The following is a 26,013-nucleotide window of genomic DNA, read 5'->3' on the forward strand; positions in this document are numbered from 1 at the left end:
AGTTGATGTTCTGATACTGTACTTCTTTCATAAAAAAACTCACACTTCATGGCTTTCAGCCTGAGGTTGTGCTTATGTAAACTGGTTTGTACCCTATCTATGTGATCTATGTGACTTTCACTCGTATCTGAGAATATTGAAATATCATCCAAATATGATAATGCATAATCTTCCTGTAGAACTATGGACATTAATTCCTAGAGGATTCGAGGGGGTTCATGAGTCTGAATTGTGTTACTGAAAACATTAATTTTATTAACAAACAAGTATTGCATAAAACTCTACTCATTTAATTTTTTGGAATTCGTTAATAATAGATGTTTTTGATATTTTTAATAAAAATCAACATAGAAATTCAATTTTACTACATCAAATATATTTTCTCAAATTTATTTTGTATTTCCAGGATTTGAAGCAATGAAGAGAAATTCATTAATGCATAAGAAGGAACTGTCTTCATTGGTGATTTTAAAAAGTTTAAAATAATGAATATCTGCATATAAAGTTTCTAAAATTAAAATTTATTAGCGTGATTATCATCATTCACTGCATTACATATACATTTTGTGGAAGCAGATGCATAAAACATGGCTGACAAACCATATTCTTGTGAAGTATGTGGTTCCTCTTTTGCATAGAAGTCAACGTTGTTGAGTCTTATGGCAACACATCAGGGAGACAAACAACATTCTTGTGAAGTATGTGGTTCCTCTTTTACGCACAAGTCAAATTTGTTGAGACATATAAAAACACATACAGGAGACAAACCACATTCTTGTACAGTATGTGATTCTTTTTTTGCACAGAAGTCACATTTGTTGGGTCATATGAAAACACATACAGGAGACAAACCACATTCTTGTGAAGTATGTGGTTCCTCTTTTGCACGGAAGTCACATTTGTTGAGTCATATGAAAACACATACGGGAGAGAAACCACATTCATGTCAAGTATGTGGTTCTTCTTTTGCATGTAAGCAAACTTTGTTGAATCATATGGCAACACATACGGGAGACAAACCGCATTCATGTGAAGTATGTGGTTCTTCTTTTGTATGTAAGCGAACTTTGTTGAATCATATGGCAACACATACGGGAGACAAACCACATTCTTGTGAAGTATGTGGTTCTTCTTTTGCATGTAAGCCAACTTTGTTGAGGCACATGAAAACACATACGGGAGATAAACAACATTCTTGTGAAGTATGTGGTTCTTCTTTTGCACAGAGGTCAAATTTGTTGAGTCATATGCTAACACATACGGGAGATAAACCACATTCTTGTGAAGTATGTGGTTCCTCTTTTGCACAGAAGTCAAATTTGTTGAGTCATATTAAAACACATACAGGAGAGAAACCCCATTCTTGTGAACTATGTGGTTCTTCTTTCCTATGTAAGTCACATTTGTTTAGTCATATGAAAACACATACAGGAGAGAAACCACATTCTTGTGACAGATGTGGTCTTTCTTTTGCATGGAAGTCAAATTTGTCGCGTCATATTAAAACGCATTTGGGAGAAGCAAATTACTAAGTAAAAGTTAGAGTGCCTACAACCTGAGCCAGGGCCGCTAACAAGAACAAAATAAAAAAATTAACCACCTGCTCTTCATGGATGACCTCAAGCTATATCCCAGTTAAGATGCCGAATTAAGTGAGCTATTTGAAATTGTACATATCTTCTCTAAAGATATCGGTATAAATTTTTGTTTGGATAAATGTGGCAATAACTGGGAAGAAGATCCGCATAGAAAATATACAGATCAGAGACCTAGAAAGCAGGAAAAATACAAATATTTTGGCATAGAAGAAAATGATGCAATTCGGCATGGCAGAATGAGAATGAGAGAAAAAATAAGCAAAGATAAATTTGAAAGATTCGCTTTGGATAAATGTGCAAAACAGAACTGACAAACAAAAACAAAGTGACTGCCATCATCCAATTAGCGATGCCAGTGGTGACGTATAGCTTTGGTATTGTTGACTGGTCAGAGAAAGAAATCAACAAGCTAGACACTAAAACAGGAAAAACGTTAACATTATAGAACTACTTCCATCACAAAACTGGCGAAACATTTTGCACAAGACTGTATAACAAATGAGACAGAAGCAGAAAGCAAACCCGCCATGGAAATAGCTTAAAAGCGTTGGCAAAAAAGACCTTCCATTGTAAGAAACTAATTACTAAGTAAAAGTTAGAGTGCCTACAACCTGAGCCAGGGCCGCTTACAAGAACAAAATACAAAAATTAACCACCTGCTTTTCATGGATGACCTCAAGCTATATCCCAGTTAAGATGCCGAATTAAGTGAGCTATTTGAAATTGTACGTGTCTTCTCTAAAGATATCGGTATAAATTTTTGTTTGGATAAATGTGGCATAGAGGAAAACGATGAGCACTGGGTAATATCTGATTAGCTCGCAGAATGTAAACCTTAAAATGGTGTATGAACACAAGAAAAGAGAGCCAGTAGAACTACTTCCATCACAAAACTGGCGAAACATTTTGCACAAGACTGTATAACAAATGAGACAGAAGCAGAAAGCAAACCCGCCATGGAAATAGCCCAAAAGAGTTGGCAAAAAAGACCTTCCATTGCAGAAAACTGGAGGGATGGACTAACCAACAGCATGGAAAGTATTTCCTAGATAAACTATCACAGGAATATAAATCGATAAAGAAGCCTCTGTAGATTGGCTTAAAAAAGGATCTTCTGCTTAATTTGGTTCTGAGATAAATCATTTAATTGTGATGTTGCAACACACATGGAACTATCACAGGAATATAAATGTGTCGATAAAGGAGAGAATGATAATGGCCGCTCAAGATCAATGCTTTTAAAAAGATGAGTGGTCTCAGCAATAACAACAAGTGCAGGTTCTGCCACACAGAAGTAGAGAGTGTTAGCCAACTGACATACAGTTGTAAAGTTCTTTTGGGGGACGGCTATTATACAATGCAACACAATGGAGTGTGTAAATATCTCGACCGGAAAATCTGTAAAAACCTGAATATCCAATGTTGGGAACATGTTTACTAGAAAGAACAGTTGGAAATAAGTCATATACCATCGACTACGAAATTCCTACAACTACATACCTAGAAAATGAGGCTATTAAGCCTGACATGGTGATATGGGACAAGAAGGTGAAAGTGGCAAGCCTAGTTGAAATAAGTGTCCCTAATGATGCTGGCCTTTATAGAGCAGAGAGGGAGAAAATAACAAAATACCAAGGACTTATGTACGACATAAAAAACGGGAATCTTAATAAGGTATCAATCATACCAGTCATTATAAGAGAAATCGGGCTAATGAAAAAAAATTCGAAAACTATCTGGAAATATACCCGGTGAACTAAGTGCAAAAGAAATACAAACAATATCACTTAAAGGGATGGTAAGAATCTTAAAAAGATCTTTCAGTTGGAGGAATTATAAACTAATGGGAGAATGTTTGGCATCCGGTAGAATGCCCCATCCCAGGAAAAACAAAGTGATAAGAAAATTAAAACAAAAAAAAAACACATTCTTGTGAAATATGTGGTTTTTCTTTTGTGTGGAAGTCAACTTTGTTGGATCATGTTAAACAATTCTCCTGATCATGCAGAAAGTCAATCATGCATCATGGATCAAGCAAACATGGAAGACAAATCACATTATTGTGAAGTATGTTGGCCTTCTTTTGTGGGAGACAAAGGAGAGAACGTGAATGCCTACTACTAACTCAGTGTTTGAGAAATAAAGAACTTAAATGGAACATTCGAATATCTATGTATCTCATATAGACTTCAGGTGTTAGCCCCAGGCTGTGGGCCCCTTGATTTCTGAAAACTTCGACTGCAGTAAAATAAACCAAAAGAGACAAACAACATTCTTGTGAAATATGTGATCCTTCTTTTGCAGTGGAGTCATAAACTAGCCCATAGCTGATGACTCCACTGCATACTTCTAAGTAGCCGAGTGATCTCAGCAATGATAAGTGCACTTTTTACAAACGTAGTTCGTTTAAAGCATTTGACATATAGCTACCAAGTACTAGGGACGGCTACTATACAATGGAATGTTTAAATATATCTACATGACGACCTATAACATGTTGAATATTAGATTGCAGCTGTAAGTCTAGGGAACAGCAGTTGGACATGTTATACACCATTCACTATGACTCTACGATTTCTACAACTCTTTGCCTGGAAATGGAGCTGTTAAACCTAACAGAATTATGAGACAAAAAGGAGAAATCAACAACCTCAGAAGTAAATGTCTTCAATAATAAAGTGAGAGAAAAAATAACAAAATATCAGGGTTTTATGTTTGACATAGATAAAAAGGTGGAAACTTTAGTAAATCTCTATTCCAGTAACTATAGGAGCAACTGAAATTTGAAGACAGAATTTAAAAAAACTACCTGGCACATATATCTGGTGAATCAAGTGCAAGAAAGATACATCAATTGTTCAAAAACAGACGTTAGAATCTTTATATGATTGTTTGATGGAAATGTATGATATAAAGGGCGAATGTCTGGCATCCGGCAGGATGCGCCATCACCAGCTTAAACAAAATAGAAGACACATTTGTTGTGACATATGCAAAAGCATACAAAAGAACTTTAATCAAACATTCAAATTTGTATTTCATACAGAGTTTAAGTGTGATTTATGAGAACTTTGACTGAAGAAAATGAAACAAAAAGACAAAAAGCATATGAAATATACTAACTGGCTTAATGAAAAAATCCTAAGAAATATTTAGACATGAATTCATATAATAATAGATTAATTGTAAGTTTATGAGGAATTTCTCCAAACTTAAATGTAAACTAACAATTTATACAGTAATTCTTTTGTCAAAACTTCTAACTTCAAAACTTAACTTTCAAATTTAGTTGCACACAACTACATATGTAGCTTGCCTTCTTCTTACTCGTCCATCCATAACAAGAACTAAAATCATAAAAATTTTAAACAACTAAAAACCATATTTTTGTTATGTGCGTGAGTATTCTTGTATGAAAAATCTGTGATTTTCTCATGCAAAAAACTTGCGAAAAGCATATGACACTTTGATTATGTATATATTCTCGTGTAAATTTTTAAAACCACCTGAAAGAACATTTTTTATGCTGAGATCACATCTTAAGATTTTTTTATTTTTTGTAAAAGTTAATTCATCTGAATAATGGACAACAATTTTAGTCTTTCTATTGTTGTTACCCGACCAACCCTTTGAAGCATGCACACATACTAGACATGTAAGTTTCAATTTTCCTTACAAAGTAAAATAAGAAAAAGTGATTTTATGAATTTTAGATAAACATGCAAACACAAAATTGTACTGTTTGAGATTTCGTAAATGTCTGGCATCCGGTAGGATGCTCCACCCACAGCGATATCTAAAATGATAACATTTTGAAAAGTTAAAAACCATATAAGTGTGTGTTGGCATCATTGTGTTAAAAATGTATATTACTTGCTTATGCAAAATCCTACAGAAGAAAAGAATATGATCCTCTTTAAAACAAAGTTGTTTATTCTGATGTAAATCTTTAAAACCACCCAAAAGAACATAAAACCTTTACACAGAGGTCAAGTTTTAATAGTTTTTTGCTTTTTTTAATTTAATACATTCCAATAAAACTTCTGTCTTATTTGTTCTTTCTGATTTACAAGTGTTCTAAATTAGTTAAGTGTGAAATGGAGCCTGTCAAGTGTCATGCAGTGATCAGTTGCTTAACTTGAAATTACAAACACCACAGGAAACTCTTGATGAAATTAAAAGAAACGATGTGACATCATATCATTCCTGTAAAATTTTGTCATTGTGAATTCCAATATGTAATGAAATCTGTAGCAGCAGCTAGACATGATTGCCCTCCATCTGTCATTGATGAGAAAACCATGGTGATGCTATCGTTTTTAAGCCCCATGCTTGACTATTCGCCAAATCACCTAAAAGGTCATGATTAGTGCAAGGTCTGTGGAAATTATCTGATAGATTTCTACGTTGCTCACAACTTTCCAGAAGCAAAACGCGTTGATTACCATACTGTACTGAAGCAATATTCACTCTAGGTGTGTTAAATATTTCCAGGAGCTTATTATACTTCAGAACTCAGGAATTATATGTAAACTATAAAATCAAGAGCAGCAAATATTCCCCTGCAAAATATCACGCTGATACACAACGGATATTGTTTGAGATCAGAAGCACAGACGTCTATGAAATCATCTACAAAGCAGTTACTCTGCATTACCTTGCACCATCCGATTTTCACATCTTGAAGCCAGAAAATTGTTTTTGAAAGGAAAGTGTTTTCCAGATTATGCAGCTGGATTTCTACATTTTTGCATCTTCAACAAAAACTATCTCCAGAGATGTATTAAACGATGCAAGAAATGTGTAACTCTGTGATGTTGTTCTACTTATATTAGAAATTAGATTGTGACATTATCATTTACTGTTGCAGTATCAGGATGTCGAGAAACATTCAACAATTATAAACTTATTAGCCATATGCAGCCTTGACATAGATTGTTTTATATTTATGTGAACGAACCTTTCTACTTAGAATTATTGATCGATTGTTATTGGATTAAAATACTTTGTATGGGATGTACTTTTACTTAGTCACAACTTCTCTCATGTCTAAATCAGTTAATTGTGCCCATCCAAGTCACTAGCGATATAACATTTGGTGTTAAATCATTTCTTAAACTCTTTTGTTAAATGAGACAAAACCTGAAATAAAATTAAGTGCTAATTAAAACATAAACAGAATTTTTTAATGAAAATTTGAGGAAAACATGTTTATGTCTAGTATGTTCAAACAGTGAACGTTCTTTATAAAAAGTCGTGTTTGGCGCAGACATCAAAGTAATCACAAAGTTTAGATATGTATAAGTCAATATGTTCATAGTGTGAATAAAATGCACATGTAAGTAATATATGTATCTGAGTGTATGGCTCTGTGTATGTGTGTTGATTTACCTTGTTCTTTTTAGTTCGTGTATAGCTGTGTGTTGCAATTTTTTTGTCCCTAGACTCTCGCTAATGTGTAAGAATATGTGCATGAGATGAAGGCATGTATGTGAGTTAGTGAAGATTCAAGTGCCGAGAGAAGGTTGTTTGGCATAAATTTTAGTTATTTCGGCCCAACCAGCCTGAGAAATTAACAGAAATCTTATTGTCTTACCCAACGTACTAGTAATATAGACTTAGTTAATTTAATTTAATGTAACATTATAATGTTAAAAAAAAGTTTGTTTTTTCTCACTTGCGTTTTCGCTTTCAAGCGATCGAGATTTTTGTTTTATAGATGGGGGAGAGTAGGATGGTCTGCTTGTGTGTTGGACGATCCCGTCCCCATGGTGTGTGGTTGATGGATTGAAAAGCATAAGGTAACATAATGATGAAACACGTACCGGTATATATCAGCGAAAGAATGCAATTTATTTACATGAGAAATATTAAGAATATATATAGAAGGAATAAGAGTTTGTTAAAAATAATAGTTCGTTACGTGCGATTGGTATTAGGCTGACGAGTTAGTCAGATAAGCTGGCTGGTGGTCGATGCCCCCATCAGGAGTTACTCTTGATTACATGTTGACTGTTTGAGGGCCCAGCACGAAAGAGAGAAAAATATGAGAGACAGGAAGTCAAGTGGCTGTGTCAATCTTTAGTTAAATGGCGACAATCGAGTTATCCTGGGAGTTTCAACTCCCACAATAGTCAATTTGATTATTGTGCCTCACTTGCCGTCAGATTCTCGTGATTGTTGACCCCTGACCCTCACTCTAACTAATTAAACCCTCGTCTATCATCAAACGCGTAAGATGCTTCTTTGCCATAACATATGACAATTGCATTTCTTGGGCGTTTATCTAGGGAATAAAAACTTTAAATCCCATCACCTGCAGCGGGGCATATTTCGTTTGTTGACAGGTTATCCTGACTTGTACGACTAACCCTTGCTAAAATGTATACGAATTAACAAAATTGTTATGAAGGTACGGTTCCAATATATAACAATTAGAGTGCAATTTTTCTAGTTTAAAACAATTGTCAAAGGTTATGAATATTTTGAGTTAACACGTTCTTGCGAGAACTAACCTGTTTTTGGAAATGACGATAAGACTTTATCAGCACCACAAAGTATACGTAGGTAGTATGATAAGTTTCTTCTTCAATCCTCAAATATAGCACGTCCATCCATACGCCAAATAAAATTTAATCACCCTGACTAACATATTGGTAATAATTTTATGGTGGAATGTGATTTATCGTTTATAACTAATATACAGTATAAACCTTCTGTCAAAAAGTTCACAGCACACACTACACTGAAACACTACTACAAAAGTAGGATCTGTTTATATGCATTCTACGGCACAAGTTAAACACAAGGTCAATTCATATTCAGAATTAAGATTTCAAAAGTTAAGCTCTTAAAAAGGTCAAATTAATCCAGCTGCAAACAGCTTTCTTAGCTCTATCAAAAGACTTCATGCAATAATTAATATAAAATGTATGATCCGAAATAAGTAGATAATGCCTGGGATAATGGCTTAATGAAACGAAACATAATTGACTTTGACCTTTATTAATCGCTTATTATAATTATTGCTAATACCCTGAGAAACTTCTAGCAGAGAATGTCGACGGGGCTTCCCAGGAATGTTTTGCAGCCTAACATGCTTTTCCACTTTCAATCTTTAAATCCCTCTCCATGTCACGTGTCTCATTGACCCGTCGTGTGAAAGAGGATAAGATATAAAAATAAATACATTTAATTGGAATAAAAAGACAAACAATTGAAGCCCAGTCTTTAATCTATGTACGCTTAGTAAACATGTGTCCGTAGAGATCTAACAGAATAAAGACATTTAATTGAAACGAAAAGACAAATTCCATTAAAATATAACTATTAAAGATGAATTCCTATCTTTAATCCTAGTTAATTTTTATAGTTAGAAGTGTTTCTTCTCTTAATACAATTACTTGTTTCGATTTTCTAATTATTATTTTCATAATCATATTGAATCTATATTTCGATCTACGCATATGAGAATTACCAATTTCACACAATTGTGTTGTGTACTCTAGGCACCCCCTTCAATCTGACAGCAACTAAAATGGTAACATGCAAAGACATCCACTCTTCCAAAAAAAATGATAATGCAACATCCAACCAAAATCTTTAATCCTAGTTGATTTTTAATTAGACATGTTTCTGGTTTCTCTTAATACAATTAAGATTTGTCGATTTTAGGGTCAAATGTACTAGATTTATCTGAGTTACAAGTTAACATATTATAATATAGGCACACAATCACTAGGGAACATATACATATATACACACATACATATGTAATAATATATACCCATATATGCATATACATACAAATTCAAACATATATAATCATAAAAATAAAAATATACGAACAAATATGTATACACGTACTATATACATAACAGATATACGCATATGTATATGCGCACAGATATAACGTCAGCAATATATATATATATATATATATATATATATATATATATATATATATATATATATATATATAAGGGGGTGGAGTTATATGGGGTGTAGATCACTTAATAGTATTATTGAAGGAGGAGGTGGAGAATTGAATTTTATTCAAGGTAGAAATTAATATTATAATTGTTGAGTTAACTTTAACTAAATGGAACAACAAACATATGGCACCGGATAAATGTATGGTGGAAAAATTGAGTTAAATAGGATTTATGAGGTGGAGAGAGAGGATAAAGCAGTAACAGATAGGATGGGATATGATAGAGAAGATTGAGGTGGTGGGGGCGGTGTAGATGTTACAGTAATTAATTATATGGGGAAAATGGTTGTACTTAGTGTAGAATTTAGCAAATGTATCAGAATAGTATCAGAAGTTTTAGAAAGGTGGAAATTATTAAATTGCGAATTGGAGGCAAAATATCGGAAATATGAAAGAAAAACTATGCCAGATAATTCACAATTCTTCGCAGTTTGTCAATCTCTTTAGTTCTCGAAAGGTGAAAAGTGGCACAGCTGTCTTTATTAAATTTCGAATTGGAATAAAAATAAAAATATTGCGCTCTTTCTATGTCTTATAGCTTTTACTTTTTAAGGATCAGCATGTAAACCTCATTTGCTGTCATGTGTTCCAGCAATGATGTAGAAAATGATGGTCTTAATTTTCGGCATTAATTTTTTGCTGGTATTTGCTAGTACCTTGCATAAAAGCCATACACTGATTGAGTTACCTTTGTAACCAACGACTGCTTGTTCCACACCTTGAGAAAGTGAAAGAAAATTCGGCAAGTCAAACTTTTCATTAGTTAATAATGATTTTTTTTATTGTTTGTCAGAATTTCTACTGTTAGTGGCAGTTCACAAACTCAACTTACTGAGAAATAATTTCAATTTATCCAGCTTTAAATCACTGTAATTTTGTCCAGTCTTGGTTGGCTTTCCTCTTCTGAAAAAATAATTGGACTTTAAATTTTAAATACAATTCGCACTACCTTAATGTATTTGAAATTAGAATCTTTAAAATGTTTCAATAAATTGGCACAAGTAATTCTATCAATTTTTTATGAATGAATATTAACTTATCTAATGATCGAAATTATTTTTATCTTCTCTCACTTCAGGTTCATCACATTTCACCATTGAAAATAAAATATTCACACGGTGCAAAATCATTATATTGGCACAAGTAATTCAACAAGTTTTTTTATGAATAAATATTAACTTACCTACTGATTAAAATTATTTTTATACTTTCTTCTCTCAATTCAGGATCATCACATTTCACCATTGAAAATAAAACATTTTAACAAAGTAATGCAAAGACATTATATTGGATATTTTTTTAATGTAATTTAATCCGAATCTCAATAGGTTGTTTTCTAATTCTGTCAATCATTTCATAAATATAAAATTCGTTAATAGTGGAACTTGTTACTTTTTAATGTCAAACTAGCAAATAGCATAAATATTAACAATACAATTTATCAAATTATATAGTTTGTTGTAAGATTCTGTGGGTATGTACCAGGAGTACATAGATACATGAGCATTTGAATTTAAGTTTTAAATATAATCTGTACTGCTTTAATATATTTTAAATTAGATAGAATCATTAAAATGTTTCGGTAAATTGGCACAAGTAATTCAACAAGTTTTTTATGAATAAATATTAACTTACCTACTGATTAAAATTATTTTTATACTTTTTTCTCTCAATTCAGGATCATCACATTTCACCATTAAAAATAAAACATTTTAACAAAGTAATGCAAAGACATTATATTGGATATTTTTTTAATGTAATTTAATCCGAATCTCAATAGGTTGTTTTCTAATTCTGTCAATCATTTCATAAATATAAATTTGTTGATATTGGAACTTGTTACGTTTTAATGTCAAACCAGCAAATGGCATAAACTTTAACAATAAAATTTATCAAACTATATAGTTTGGTTGAAAGATTCTGTGGGTTCACCTTATCTATAGAAATACCAACTTTATATTCATAGAGAAGTATTTGGTAAAAACTAAGGCTATCCATATCTTCCATTCAAAAATAAAACTCCGGGTGATTCCCAACAGCTGAAAAAGATATTTGTAGTAAATTATGGCAATCATTTGCACATTATTTACCCAGTGGACCACTGAATCTAGTAGGGATTTTTGTGATGCCATCTACATGTTTAAATAGAGTTTTGAATGGAAATTCATTTTAATGTAAGTAGCAACCAATAGTGTGAAGATTTCTTTCTTTTTTTTTTCTAAAAGTTAAACAAGTCCACCTTAACAGCCAGTATTCGCATTTCTATTGTCAACAAGGACAGTCTTAATAGTGCTCACACTTTTTAATTTGTGTAAAACATCAGCCATTTGCTCTGCAAGAACAGTACTGTTTGCATCAATATCAGGAAGAACCCTATGTGTCAAATATTCACTCTCCTTTGATGTCTCCCATGTCATTGTCAAATTGTGTTCAAGACCTTTGGTTTTTTTCGGATTATTACTTCCATTCTCCACATTTTCCTTTTGTTTTTCATAGAATTTCTTTTTATTTTAGCTTTTGCTCTATCAATTTTGCATTTATCCATATAGATATTTTTATATTTATATTAGGCATAAGAAGACCCATATCCTTTAAATCCAAGAGGATTGGTAAGGCTTGTTTAATCTCTCTCCTTCTTTTCTACATTTTTTATGGCAGTTTTATCGATTGCTCCAAGCTGGAACCTACCCTCGGCCCCTATTTTACCTCTCCGATCTTTTAAATATTCACGGTCTTCTAGAGGAACCTAAAATGTCAGATTAATATCAGTTTAACAGATTAAATTAGGAATCATTTTACATGTCAAATAAAATAGAAACATGGATTTCAATATTTATTTTAACTGTAGAAATTTATTTATTTCAACATTTGTACAATTTAGAGATTATGTTTCTCCCCTTCACAATAAATAAAAAAATAACTTACTTTCTCTTTCAGAGGGCAAGTGCAGATGATGTGCTTAGTCTGACAATTTTCTTTGTCGCATTTTACATTAGTATTGTCAGCTTAAAAAGAACAGCTTGCATGAACATGATGAAATTTCAAATAATGTATTAAACTTTTCCTTCCAAATCTTTTAGAACAGCAGAGAAAACTTTTCTATTTATTTGTCTTCTGAAAGCATAGAATTTTCACCTTGTTAACGATACTAATTTCATTTAACAAAGGCAAACGAGAATTCACAGTCTTTCAAATATTTATGAAAACTTTTGCAGAATTAAACCTGGATCCTTGGGATTTTCTGTCAACTATTGTACAGGCTCAATCGGCAGTCACCAGATTGAGTTGAGCAAAGTAACAAACACAGACGAATTTCAAAACAAATAAACCGGAAAAAATAAAAATACAATTTTACTGAATATATTTTTTGCTTTCAAGAAAAGATGAAGTTCTTTTTACCGCAAATTGTTAGTGATAGTAGGTAGGCAGGTTCAAACCTGTGATGCAAATGAAGGAAAGAAAAGTAAAAAAAAAAAAAAGTAACATCTTAGCAGATACAAACATTGTGCAACCGGAAGTTGCAAGCCTAGCAAGAAGGTTAGGCAACCAAAAGGAGACGATAACCTGTTAAAGTATCGATGAAAAAAGCGACCCCTCATTGTAAAAAACTGTCCAGTTGAGGGTAAAGAATCAATGTTTTTTGGCCAATTTTTCGATATTTCACGTCCGCAAGACCAAGCTTTAAAACAGTACTAATTTTGTCAGCTTCTGACGCGTTTATTAACAGTTTTTGCATAAAAACACATTTTGCTTGTTATATATTAGATTATGTTTCATGCTTGTGCAATTGTCAGTGTAGGAAGTGAAAATTATTGGAATTGTAATTAATATTCCTAGCATAAATGAATGTTGTTATTTCATCTTAATACAATGATTTTGAGTTCTTTGTCAAGTGTCGTTATTTTCCGGACTTATTTCTATATTTTTATTGTATGTATGTGAGGATGTGCCTTATCCAGGTTGGTAGAAGAGTAACATATCTTGCTTTGTCACTTTTTTGTAGTTTGCTTCTTTTAACAGAACTCCCCAAAATGAGTTAATATTATCAATATAACGTTTGCACAATTTAAAACAACGAGGGCAAAATAAACCATAGGCATCTCTAAACCGTTATGTAGAACGTCATTTAATATTTTCCTGGCTTGCATGAATGTGAAACATAATTTTTTTTATATAATCTTAAACAAGAATTAAGAAAAAAATTAAATCAGGAAATAGAAAAATCATTAAATTAAAATAAACGGTAAAAATGATACAAACGTTCAGTATAGGAATGTAGAGATGCACGTCTGGGGGGGGGGGACTGGCACTACCTTCCCCCGTTTTAATTGAATGACGTTATTTTATACAGTGTTTCGACTTGTTGGAATTTTGGGCTTCCGTATATTCCGTGTTTAAAAACTCCTGTTTGTTGCGATTTTGTGAAGAGCGAAATCGTTCGTTTTTTGGGTCAATTAAGCTATTTTTTGTACAAACAATTTTTTAAAAATTATTTTTTATTTCAATATCTTAGGCCTTTACTTTACTACTTATCTTTGAAATAGACGCAGAAAACTAATATTTATCTTTTAAAGGATTTTTACAATGAATTTAACTTTAGCTGAATTGGTTAGCTCGCCGTAAAAACATTTTTTCTAACTTTTTTTCACGCGTACAATTTTTTTTTTTTTTTTTTTTTTTGGAAAGTAACTTAAGTCTTTAATCTTTAAAACACACTCAAATCCTACAAAAAAGTTATGATAAATCGACTTTCAAAACGAGCCCTCCTATCTTTATTCGTTCATTTTTGCCCGTACCTACCGTATTTCACATTTAATATACACATGTTTATAATATTATTAATCGTTAAACCGTGTAAATCTTCAAACCTTACAAAATTATAACAAAGATTAATTATTAATTGCAGTTTGAAGAAGATAAACAAAGGTTTAAAAAATCATTAAGTCGCTTCTGCTTTTCCATAGTTCGTATAGTTAACACAAGTCTGACGTCACGGGATTATGAATTCCGTTTTTCACAGACTGCAACTAATATTTTATTACAAAATATTTTTCCACTTTATTTTTTGTTGCGGTGAAAAGTGAAGATACAGAAGAAAATAATTAAAACTAATTATTGCAGTAATTAAAAAAAAAAAGATTTCCGTTTCGTTTCTGTCAGATAGGATTTCATGTTTTCGTTCTTACATTAAGTTCCGCTTTTTGATACAACTTTGAGACGAACTTAATTTTACTTGTTATCTTTGAAATAGTCGCAAAAAACTAGTATTTATTTTTCAAGGGATTTTTTTGTGTTTTACGAGGAATTTATTTAACTTCTAAATTTAGATGAGTTTGTAATTTAGTTTCAAACACGAGAAATAATCTTAAAAAATATGATAAGCCTGTTTTGTTTTAAAAACTATGTTCATTGTTCACTTATCAGCTTCCCCCATTAAACAAAAATGAAACTTGTAATCTGTTCTCTCTCATGTAAATATTAAAATGTTAAAAAAATAATAATAATTTTATCCGTGATATTCACCAAATAGATCGGCTCTATTTCGAAATGATTTCTTCTTTTTTATTTTTGCTCTTCAATTTTGTTTTCCGCAAACTTGCTCTTCCGTTCGTCATCTTGAATGTTAACTTGAGCCTGTAAAGTCAATCACATTTGAAAAATCGTTTCCTTTATAAAAGCAGATAAAGTTAATCGAAAGCAGATTATAAAACAAAAACGTAAGTATTTAAACATGAATTTAGTATCGATTTTTGCGCATTTGCAGAATACGTTAAAAATGTAAGGGAGATAACTACATTTATTAAGCGAATAATCCTAATGAAAATGTTGATTTATCGTTGAACATCTTTCGCTGTCAATGTTTTCTTTTTCAATACTGACTTAAACATAAAAAAAAACTTTTTTATCGTTTACCAAAGAAAAAAAAAGATTAATTTTACAATATTTAAATGTTTTTCACTGTTTCCAAAGTTCAAGGTAAAAAAAAACCCAGATTTCCAATCTTAAAATCTACTGACTTTATTTTCTTATTCTTTTTCTCTATCAGTTTTTTCCTAACTTTTTGAATGTTATTCCTTACCAAAGTAAAAGATCGATGCATCTCTTTTAGAGTGATCTCGTGTTGCTCATCACCATAGTATACTCTACAAGGCATTAATATATAAAATGACGTCATCACATGATATATGTTGAGGTCATCCAATGCTTTCTTCATCACTTTGTTAACATTTTCCGACCCATTATCTTTTAACAGCTGGGGTGGTGCCCAAATCTGAGAAGAATTTCATCCAACAGCAGATGCACCACTGTTTCTACCTTACTATTAGGAACGACAAAAGCCTCCAGCCAACCACTATACATATCGATGAAAGTAACTATGTACTGGTTACCTAAAAGTGTCTTTGGGTATGGCCTCAAAATATCCAATGCCAGTTTTGTGAAAGGAAAAGGAGGCAGATTGCACTTTTGTATTTGAGGTTGTTGCTTCCTTAGATCTCTGGTTTGGCACATGATACATTTCCTACATATTCATTTCCTTAAATAAACACAACCAGAAATATTTTCGCTTAATGGCATGAAAAGTCTTTTCCACAATCATTATTGTTATGGTACTGTACTAACACTTTTTTTTAAAGATGCGACGGTATATATTAGCCTATCAATCGTTTGTTGACAGGTTAGGACAAGTAATACACTATCTCGTCAATCACTATGAATTTTTCTGTTTTGCACCCGCATCTTTAAATCTATAAATATTATTATCTGTCTCTTGTTCCCTAATTTAATAAAAACCAACAACATGGGGCGATTGTGCGATACTGATAATCCCTTCTTATATGATGAGAACTCTTTTGGCTCAAACGATTCAAGTTGATCGCACCTACCGAGTAATTGCTAGCATCTATTTCTACCAGGAATCGTCATTGTCTCGACTAGAGGTCCACACAAACAGTGTCCTTTCCTTTCAAGTACCATCTCGTCATATCTAGAAGTTTTTGAGATAAGAAGTAAATTTGTTTTTTGTACAGTGTGTAGTGCTTCTCAGGATCAGGATAAGCCAGTATAACCATATCTGTGAGCTTCAGTTTTAGGCTATCAAAAGAGAAATGATATGCGTCATCAGATTAGAACCTTGCATTTTTCCTTGTCAGGTGAACTAATTGCTCAGCAATCTCTGACATCATACCAATGAAAGCTCTTACTTGTTTCAAGTAGTTAGAGACGAAATGCTATCAATTTGACTTTGTCCAGGTCTGATTATATATCCCGTTCACTAATTTGAACCCCAAAAACCCCCTAAAACCTTACACTGCATCGCTTTCAACCTGACTTGTACTCATGTAAACTGGCTAGTAGTACCCTATCTATGTGATCTAAGTGACTTTCCATAGTATCTTAGAATATTAAAATGTCATTCAAATATGGTAATGCAAAATCATTCTGTCTCTGTACAACTTGACATTCATTCCCAAAAGATCCCAGAGGCGTTTGCGAGTAAAAACGGTATCATGTTAAAGTGAAATAGACCCAACTAGAAGATGAATAAAGGTCCCGTTTTATCGTTCTTACTTACGGCAATAAAATTCTGTCATTCAATTCGGATTTCATATATTTTTTTCTATTCTTGGTGATTTTCTTTATTATTCACCTCATTATTACTTTCTGTGTAACAGTAATCCATTGTATAGTCTTGTATCTTTTCAATTTTTAACAAGTCTTTCCTTATCGGGTATTCATTATGTAGTCTTGTATCTTTTCAATTTTTAACAAGTCTTTCCTTATCGGGTATTCATTGTGTAGTCTTGTATCTTTTCAATTCTTAACAAGTCTTTCCTTATCGGGTATTCATTGTGTAGTCTTGTATCTTTTCAATTTTTAACAAGTCTTTCCTTATCGGGTATTCATTGTGTAGTCTTGTATCTTTTCAATTTTTAACAAGTCTTTCCTTATCGTGTATCCATTGTGTAGTCTTGTATCTTTTCAATTGTTAACAAGTCTTTCCTTATCGGGTATTCATTGTGTAGTCTTGTATCTTTTCAATTTTTAACAAGTCTTTCCTTATCGTGTATCCATTGTGTAGTCTTGTATCTTTTCAATTTTTAACAAGTCTTTCCTTATCGGGTATTCATTGTGTAGTCTTGTATCTTTTCAATTTTTAACAAGTCTTTCCTTATCGTGTATCCATTGTGTAGTTTTGTATCTTTTCACTTTTTAACAAGTCTTTCCTTATCGGGTATTCATTGTGTAGTCTTGTATCTTTTCAATTTTTAACAAGTCTTTCCTTATCGGGTATTCATTGTGTAGTCTTGTATCTTTTCAATTCTTAACAAGTCTTTCCTTATCGTGTATCCATTGTGTAGTCTTGTATCTTTGAATTTTTAACAAGTCTTTCCTTATCGGGTATTCATTGTGTAGTCTTGTATCTTTTCAATTTTTAACAAGTCTTTCCTTATCGTGTATCCATTGTGTAGTCTTGTATCTTTTCAATTTTTAACAAGTCTTTCCTTATCGGGTATTCATTGTGTAGTCTTGTATCTTTTCAATTTTTAACAAGTCTTTCCTTATCGGGTATTCATTGTGTAGTCTTGTATCTTTTCAATTTTTAACAAGTCTTTCCTTATCGTGTATCCATTGTGTAGTCTTGTATCTTTTCAATTTTTAACAAGTCTTTCCTTATCGGGTATTCATTGTGTAGTCTTGTATCTTTTCAATTTTTAACAAGTCTTTCCTTATCGTGTATCCATTGTGTAGTTTTGTATCTTTTCACTTTTTAACAAGTCTTTCCTTATCGGGTATTCATTGTGTAGTCTTGTATCTTTTCAATTTTTAACAAGTCTTTCCTTATCGTGTATCCATTGTGTAGTCTTGTATCTTTTCAATTTTTAACAAGTCTTTCCTTATCGGGTATTCATTGTGTAGTCTTGTATCTTTTCAATTTTTAACAAGTCTTTCCTTATCGGGTATCCATTGTGTAGTTTTGTATCTTTTCAATTTTTAACAAGTCTTTCCTTATCGTGTATCCATTGTGTAGTCTTGTATCTTTTCAATTTTTAACAAGTCTTTCCTTATCGGGTATTCATTGTGTAGTCTTGTATCTTTTCAATTTTTACAAGTCTTTCATTATCGGGTATTCATTGTGTAGTCTTGTATCTTTTCAATTTTTAACAAGTCTTTCCTTATCGGGTATTCATTGTGTAGTTTTGTATCTTTTCAATTTTTAACAAGTCTTTCCTTATCGGGTATTCATTGTGTAGTCTTGTATCTTTTCAATTTTTAACAAGTCTTTCCTTATCGGGTATTCATTGTGTAGTCTTGTATCTTTTCAATTTTTAACAAGTCTTTCCTTATCGTGTATCCATTGTGTAGTCTTGTATCTTTTCAATTTTTAACAAGTCTTTCCTTATCGTGTATCCATTGTGTAGTCTTGTATCTTTTCAATTTTTAACAAGTCTTTCCTTATCGGGTATTCATTGTGTAGTCTTGTATCTTTTCAATTTTTAACAAGTCTTTCCTTATCGGGTATTCATTGTATAGTCTTGTATCTTTTCAATTTTTAACAAGTCTTTCCTTATCGGGTATTCATTGTGTAGTCTTGTATCTTTTCAATTTTTAACAAGTCTTTCCTTATCGGGTATTAATTGTGTAGTCTTGTATCTTTTCAATTTTTAACAAGTCTTTCCTTATCGGGTATTAATTGTGTAGTCTTGTATCTTTTCAATTTTTAACAAGTCTTTCCTTATCGTGTATCCATTGTGTAGTCTTGTATCTTTTCAATTTTTAACAAGTCTTTCCTTATCGTGTATCCATTGTGTAGTCTTGTATCTTTTCAATTTTTAACAAGTCTTTCCTTATCGGGTATCAACATATCCGGTTAATCTTTACATCAGTAGTTTTACTTCAATTGTCATCATTATTAAGATTTTCATTGTCATAGATTAACATATTTTATTAATATTTTCGTTGTGATCTATGAAAATACTAGGTGATATTTTCTTACGTTTTTTCCCCACTGGTTCGTCATTTTTTAAATTGAATGTATCATTTAATTTTACACATCTTACTTTTTATGGCATTTGGCTCGGAAAGTAGATTAAATAAGCTTGACTGCTTTTATTGTAACCTATGAAAATACTTTTTTGCATTTAATATTTAGTTTACTTGTATTTTCTATGAATGTGAAGCAATTTGACTCGAATATATGCATTCGGTACAATTCAGGTTTTACACTGCAAAACAGAGTTTTGCCCAATCTTTTATTGAACGATCTATTTCTGATATAGGCTGCTGCCATTAAAGTATATATCCATACATTATGAGCTAATTTTGATTCAATAAGTAGACATCTTGAAAAGGGTACACCTTGCTCTTTCAGTGGTGCCATTTTGAAATGAGGAATACGGCATTGATTTCTTGTGTTTAATACAATGGTTAATTAATAGAAGTTCAAACTTTTTAATATCAGCTGTATTCCAGTGTCCCAGAATTTTATGCTAGATTTCCAAGTCATGTCAGGCAGTTTTTGAGGGGACTCTACTTTTTAAATAATATAGCCTGCAATTTTCTCTAATGTCAAGTACAGTTTTATTTGGGGTTGTCTTTTTGCAAATACTTAAATATAAAACCACATTAATTTTGTTAACAACCCAGTATAAAATAAAACTATACTCATTTTTTTAAATTTCATTAATAATAGATGTTTTTAATATTTTTAATAAAAATAAACATAATAAATTCTATTTTACAACATGAAATGTATATTTCGAATATATTTTATATTTCCAGAATTTGCAACAATGAACAGAAATTCATTATTGAATAACAAGCACATTTCATTAATGGAAAAGGACATTTCTGCATTGGTGATTTAAAAAGATTTAAAATAATTAGAAATTACTTCATTAAAATTGCCTGAAGTTGTCATATATTAGCGTGCCTATCATCATACAGTTCATTTCATATACTTTTTTCTGGAATTAAATGGAAGCAAATATGAGAACCAAACCACATTCTTGTGAAGTATGTGGTTCTTCTTTTGCACGGAAGTCAACTTTGTTTAATCATATGACAACACATACAGGAGATAAACCACATTCTTGTGAAGTATGTGATTCTTCTTTTCCACGGAAAGCAAATTTGTTGTGTCATATTAAAACGCACACAGGAGATAAACCACATTCTTGTGAAGTATGCGGTTCGTCTTTTGTACAGAAATCAACCTTGGTGAGTCATATGAAAACACATACAAAAGAGAAACCATATTCTTGTGAAGTATGTGGTTCTTCTTTTATACGGAAAGAAAATATATTGCGTCATATTAAAACGCACACAGGAGACAAACCACATTCTTGTGAAGTATGTGGTTCGTCTTTTGCACAGAAGTCAACCTTGATGAGTCATATGAAAACACACACAGGAGACAAACCACATTCTTGTGAAGTATGTAGTTCTTCTTTTGCATGTAAGTCAACTTTGTTGAATCATATGAAAACACATATAGGTGACAAACCACATTTATGTGAAGAATGTGGTTCGGCTTTTGCGGTAAAATCAACTTTGTTGAATCATATGAAAACACATACGGGAGAAAAACTATATTCTTGTGAAATATGTGGTTCTTCTTTTTCACGGAAGTCAAATTTGTTAAGTCATATGAAAACACATACAGGAGAGAAACCACATTCTTGTGAAATCTGTGGTTCTTCTTTTTCACGGAAGTCAACTTTGTTTAATCATCTGAATACACATACAGGAGAGAAACCATATTCATGTGAAGTATGTGGTTCTTCTTTTGCATGGAAGTCAAATTTGTTGCATCATATGAAAACACATACAGGAGAGAAACCACATTCTTGTGAAGTATGATGTTCTTCTTTTGCATGGAAGTCAACTTTGTTAAATCATATGAAAATACATACTAGGCGTCCCTTATGATACTGGCCTTAACCATTGTTAAAACCATTCCAGTGTGAGGGAAAAATAAGAAAATACCAAGAACTTATATGCGACATGAAAAGAATTGGAATTTTAATAAGATATCCATCATTCCAGTTATTATAAGAGTAACCAGGCTTACGAAAAAGAATTTCAAAAGTTATCTGGCGATTAATCAAGTGCAAGAGAAATACAAACAATTGCACTTCAAGGAACGGTTAGAATCTTTAAAATATCTCTCGGTTGGAGTAACTAAATAAATGGCAGAATGTTTGACATCTGGTAGAATGAATCATCCCAGCAAAAACAAAGTTATAAGAAAAGTTCAACTGAGAAACACACCCTATTATTTTTGAGTATGTGTTTCTTTTGCACGGAAGTATTTTATTTCATCATATGAAAACACATACAGGAGAGAAACAACATTCTTGTTAAATATGTGGTTCCTCTTTTGTATTGAAGTCAGACTTGTTGCATCATATGAAAACACATATTCTTGCAAAGTGTGTGGTTCTTCTTTTGCATGGAAGTAAATTCTGTTGAGTCATAAAAAACATCTGATAATCTTCCAAAATCCATACTTCAAAATGGGATACAAACATCACAAAACAAGAACCATCAGGAAACTGGCCAACCATTTTGCACAAGACTTTCTTACAAATATTACAATCAGAAAACAAATCTGCTACAGAAATCACACAAAGACTAGTTAAAATACTCCTCAACCTGCATTTCAGAATATTGGAAAAATGGTCCAAATACTAGTGTGACAAGTATGTTTCGATTTTCCCTAAAAAGTAAAACAAGAAAAACTGAAATATTTTTTGTAATGTATGTGACTCTTCTTTAAAAAAAACAAGGTCTTTATTCGCAAGTAAATCTTTAAAATGGAAGAACATACAACTTTTATGCCAAACAGTTTTTTTTATTTTTTAAATTTACGACATCTCCATAAAACGTCTATTTTATATCAAGTATTCATGTTTAAATATCTATTTAAGCGTTTTGCCTTTTGTCATTGTTGTTTTCATAAAAATGTTTATTGTACGATTTTTTTTAAATACGAGAGTGTTTAATAAGTAATGTCCCGAACCAACTTCCGTTTGTCTGATTTAGTAGAAATGTTGCATATGCAATGATTTTTTACCTCTATGAGCCATGATGCAAATTACAACTCTGAATAAATTGTTGTTCCTGATTTATAAGTGTTAGAAATTAGTTAAGTGTGAAATGGAACTGTGGGGTATATGTGAAAGGGGGGAAATGTACCGTTTAAGGCTAGGTTATGGTTAGAAACAAAAACAAACAAAAAAGTAATATACGACGTACCGGACGTATCTGCATCGCTCTTTGGGAAAGAAGAAAGAAAGGATGGCTAGCTTCCGATTCAGCAACGGTAGTGTCATGGATATCGGCAGTGACTGGCAATAAGAGAGTTAGGGCCAGAGGTGCTGCAGAAATGCTGATCAAGTGCAGGCTCGAAGCACTCACAGATTTGATAGAATTCCAGACAAGAGAGGTTTACCTAGAAACCACCGAGGAGGAGGCCAAGGAGGTAGTGAAGAACTGTCAGGAGTGCCAATCGATAGATCATGAACCGCCCAGACACAAAGCAGGGGAGTTACAGATTGCAGAGGACTGGAAGCAATTGGCCATTGATGTGACCCATTATCGCCATAAGCTGTATCTATCAATGGTCGACTGTGGACTGGATAAGTTTGCTATCTCGAGAGAGATCAGGGCAGAAGCTGCATGGACGATCGGAGGGGTCATCAAAGAAATATTTTTGGAGAGAGGGCCGGTTGAGGAACTGTTAATGGACAATGGCCCCGCTTTCCGATCAGAAGCCTTTAAAGTTATGTGTGGTAAATGGGGAGTAAGGCAATTTTTTAGGGCAGCCTATCGGCCGAGTGGCAATGGGATAGTGGAGAGGAATCATCGCACCATCAAGGCTGCTGCGGAAAACAGCAAAATTTCACCCATGAATGCAGTGTTTTGGTACAACATCTCACGAAAACCAGATAAGATGAGACAACTGTGCCTCATAGAGCCATCTTTGCATATAAGTGGCGGCATCCGTGCAACAAAACGGTAGGAATTGAGGGTGAAGAAGCTACCATTAAAGTGGGTGAGGAGGTGTGGGTAAAGCCCCCAATGCAAAATGTATCACTCACTGGGGGAGGGGGTCTTAACGGGAATGCAGTCGAAGAACAATGTGATGGTGAATGGCGTTCCCCTGCATATCCTAGACCTGCGTCGTGTAACTCTGCTGGTGCGCAGTGATGGCAGTGAAGAGGAAGAAGTCGATATCCACCAAGAAGCTAACGATGCACCCCAATTCGACTTAGCCCCACATTGTGGTTCTTTACAACTAGATGAGAATGTCTGTAGTGAGCCTGAAACCGTCAACCCCAAGAAGTTGTCCCCCAGAGGCCTCAACGTGAGAGGAGGAGGTCTGCTTTGATAAAGGATTATGAAGTGTCTTATTGATCTCGAAGATCAGGGGGTGCGTGTGGGGTATATGGTTAGAAAAAAAAAACGTACCGGGCGTATCTGTATCGCTCTTTGGGAAAGAAGAAGGAAAGGATGGCTAGCTCATTTATATACACGATGGGCATCCTGGGAAGGCAGGACATGATGGGAGAAGCTATTAATTTCCTGTCTCTGCCTTTTTTTCTAGATAGGAAGATATAAAAGCTGGGGAAAATCCCTGGAGATTGCAAAAAAGTAAAGAGTCGTGAACATCTTCTCTTGAAAAGTATTTCGTATTGCTGACGTTCGGATTGTGCAGTGTGAAATTGGTGGCGAGAAGCCAGGTGTGGTCGATTAGAAAAGAAGATGGCAGAAACGAGCTGTTGGCGAGCCAGGCGAGTGACTCCCTCCTTCCCGAACCCCAGAACAGAATCTTGATTGTAACACTACATAAATAAAGTAATATTCATTTTATCCGTGATATTCACCAAATAGATCGACTCTATTTCGAAATGATTTATTTTTTTTATTTTTCCTCTTCAATTTTGTGTTTTGCGAACTTGCTCTTCCGTTCGTCATCTTAAATGTTAACTTGAGCTTTTAAAGTCAATCACATTTGAAAATCGTTTCCTTTATAAAAGTAGATAAAGTTGATCGAAAGCAGATTATTAAACAAAAACGTAAGTATTACTACGTGAATTTAGTATCGATTTTTGCGCATTTGCAGAATACGTTAAAATTTCTAAGGGAGATAACTACATGTACTAAGCGAATAATCCTAATGAAAATGTTAATTTATCGTTGAAATTTTTTCGCTGTCGATTGTTTTTTTGTTTTCAATATTGACTTAAACATGAAACAAAAACATAAGCTGGCATGGCTCACGTATTTTTTATTTTCATCTTTTTTTTACATCGGATTATTATTGAATGGTCACTAATCTATCAGATATTGTTTTCAATCTTTATTGTTTACTAAAGAAAAAAATGTTTTCCAGTTTCACAAGTTTTTAAGCAAAAAAAAAAAAAAAATTAAATGCTCGGCGCACGTATAGAAGAGGTGTATTTTTTTAAAAATCTTTTTTCCCCGGCGGATTATTATCGAATAATCTTGTTTTTAATACTGACTTGAATCTAAAAATGTCTAGAATCTTTCCAACTCCAAAAATACCTTTACAATGGTGAGTTTTATATGTTTTCCGTGGTGCTGAAAACAAATATATACTTCAAAAGTGGTACAGAGAATTAGTTTTCATGATATAAATTCTTTGGGGGTCAATGTTACCTTACGCTACAATAGGTGTATCAGAAATTTGGAGGAATTTTTGACACCCTGTTGTAAGTAAAACAAATAATAGATAATGTCGAAATTGAAGCATGAAAGCTCCAATCTCCAACGGAGCAATTGATCGTTTTTTATTCGACTATGGTGATTTTGGCCGTAAACAAATTTTACTGATTTCTGATCAGTAATAAGTTTGCTTCCCCAAGAGGTAATGGCACCAATATCTAACTTCTAATGGCAGCCACTTCCTTTTCAACAGCTGGATGGTTTAGTTAAGAGTCATGTAGAGTTCGTGAGAAAAAACAACAACTGGTCTACCATAGTGGTTGAGGACTCCAGAAAGAGCACAATCAGGGGCATCAGTCTCCAACTCAAGGGGAGCATTCTCGTCGATAGTTTTTTTTTAACAGCTGATTCAATATCTAGCCTTAGACTGTCAAATGCATTTCGAGCTTCCTGGTTAAGGGGAAATAAATTGGTCTTAATAAGAGGCTGAATCTTATTAGAATACCTATGGATCCACGTTGAATAATATGAGAAAAAAACCCAGGGCTCGCTTGAGTGATTTGCCGTCAGTTGGATAAGGGGTCGGGTTTAATTTGACCGTTGGGTCCAATGATATAACCCATGGAGCTCAGTTCATTCACAGAAAACACACACTTTTCTTTATTTTACGTAATTTTCCGTTTTTCTGTTAATTTGATAAATTCGCCAGATTCTCAAAGGGTATTCAAG

Source organism: Euprymna scolopes, chromosome 46, assembly GCF_053919585.1.
Source record: "Euprymna scolopes isolate OS-2025 chromosome 46, ASM5391958v1, whole genome shotgun sequence".
NCBI lineage: Eukaryota > Metazoa > Mollusca > Cephalopoda > Sepiida > Sepiolidae > Euprymna > Euprymna scolopes.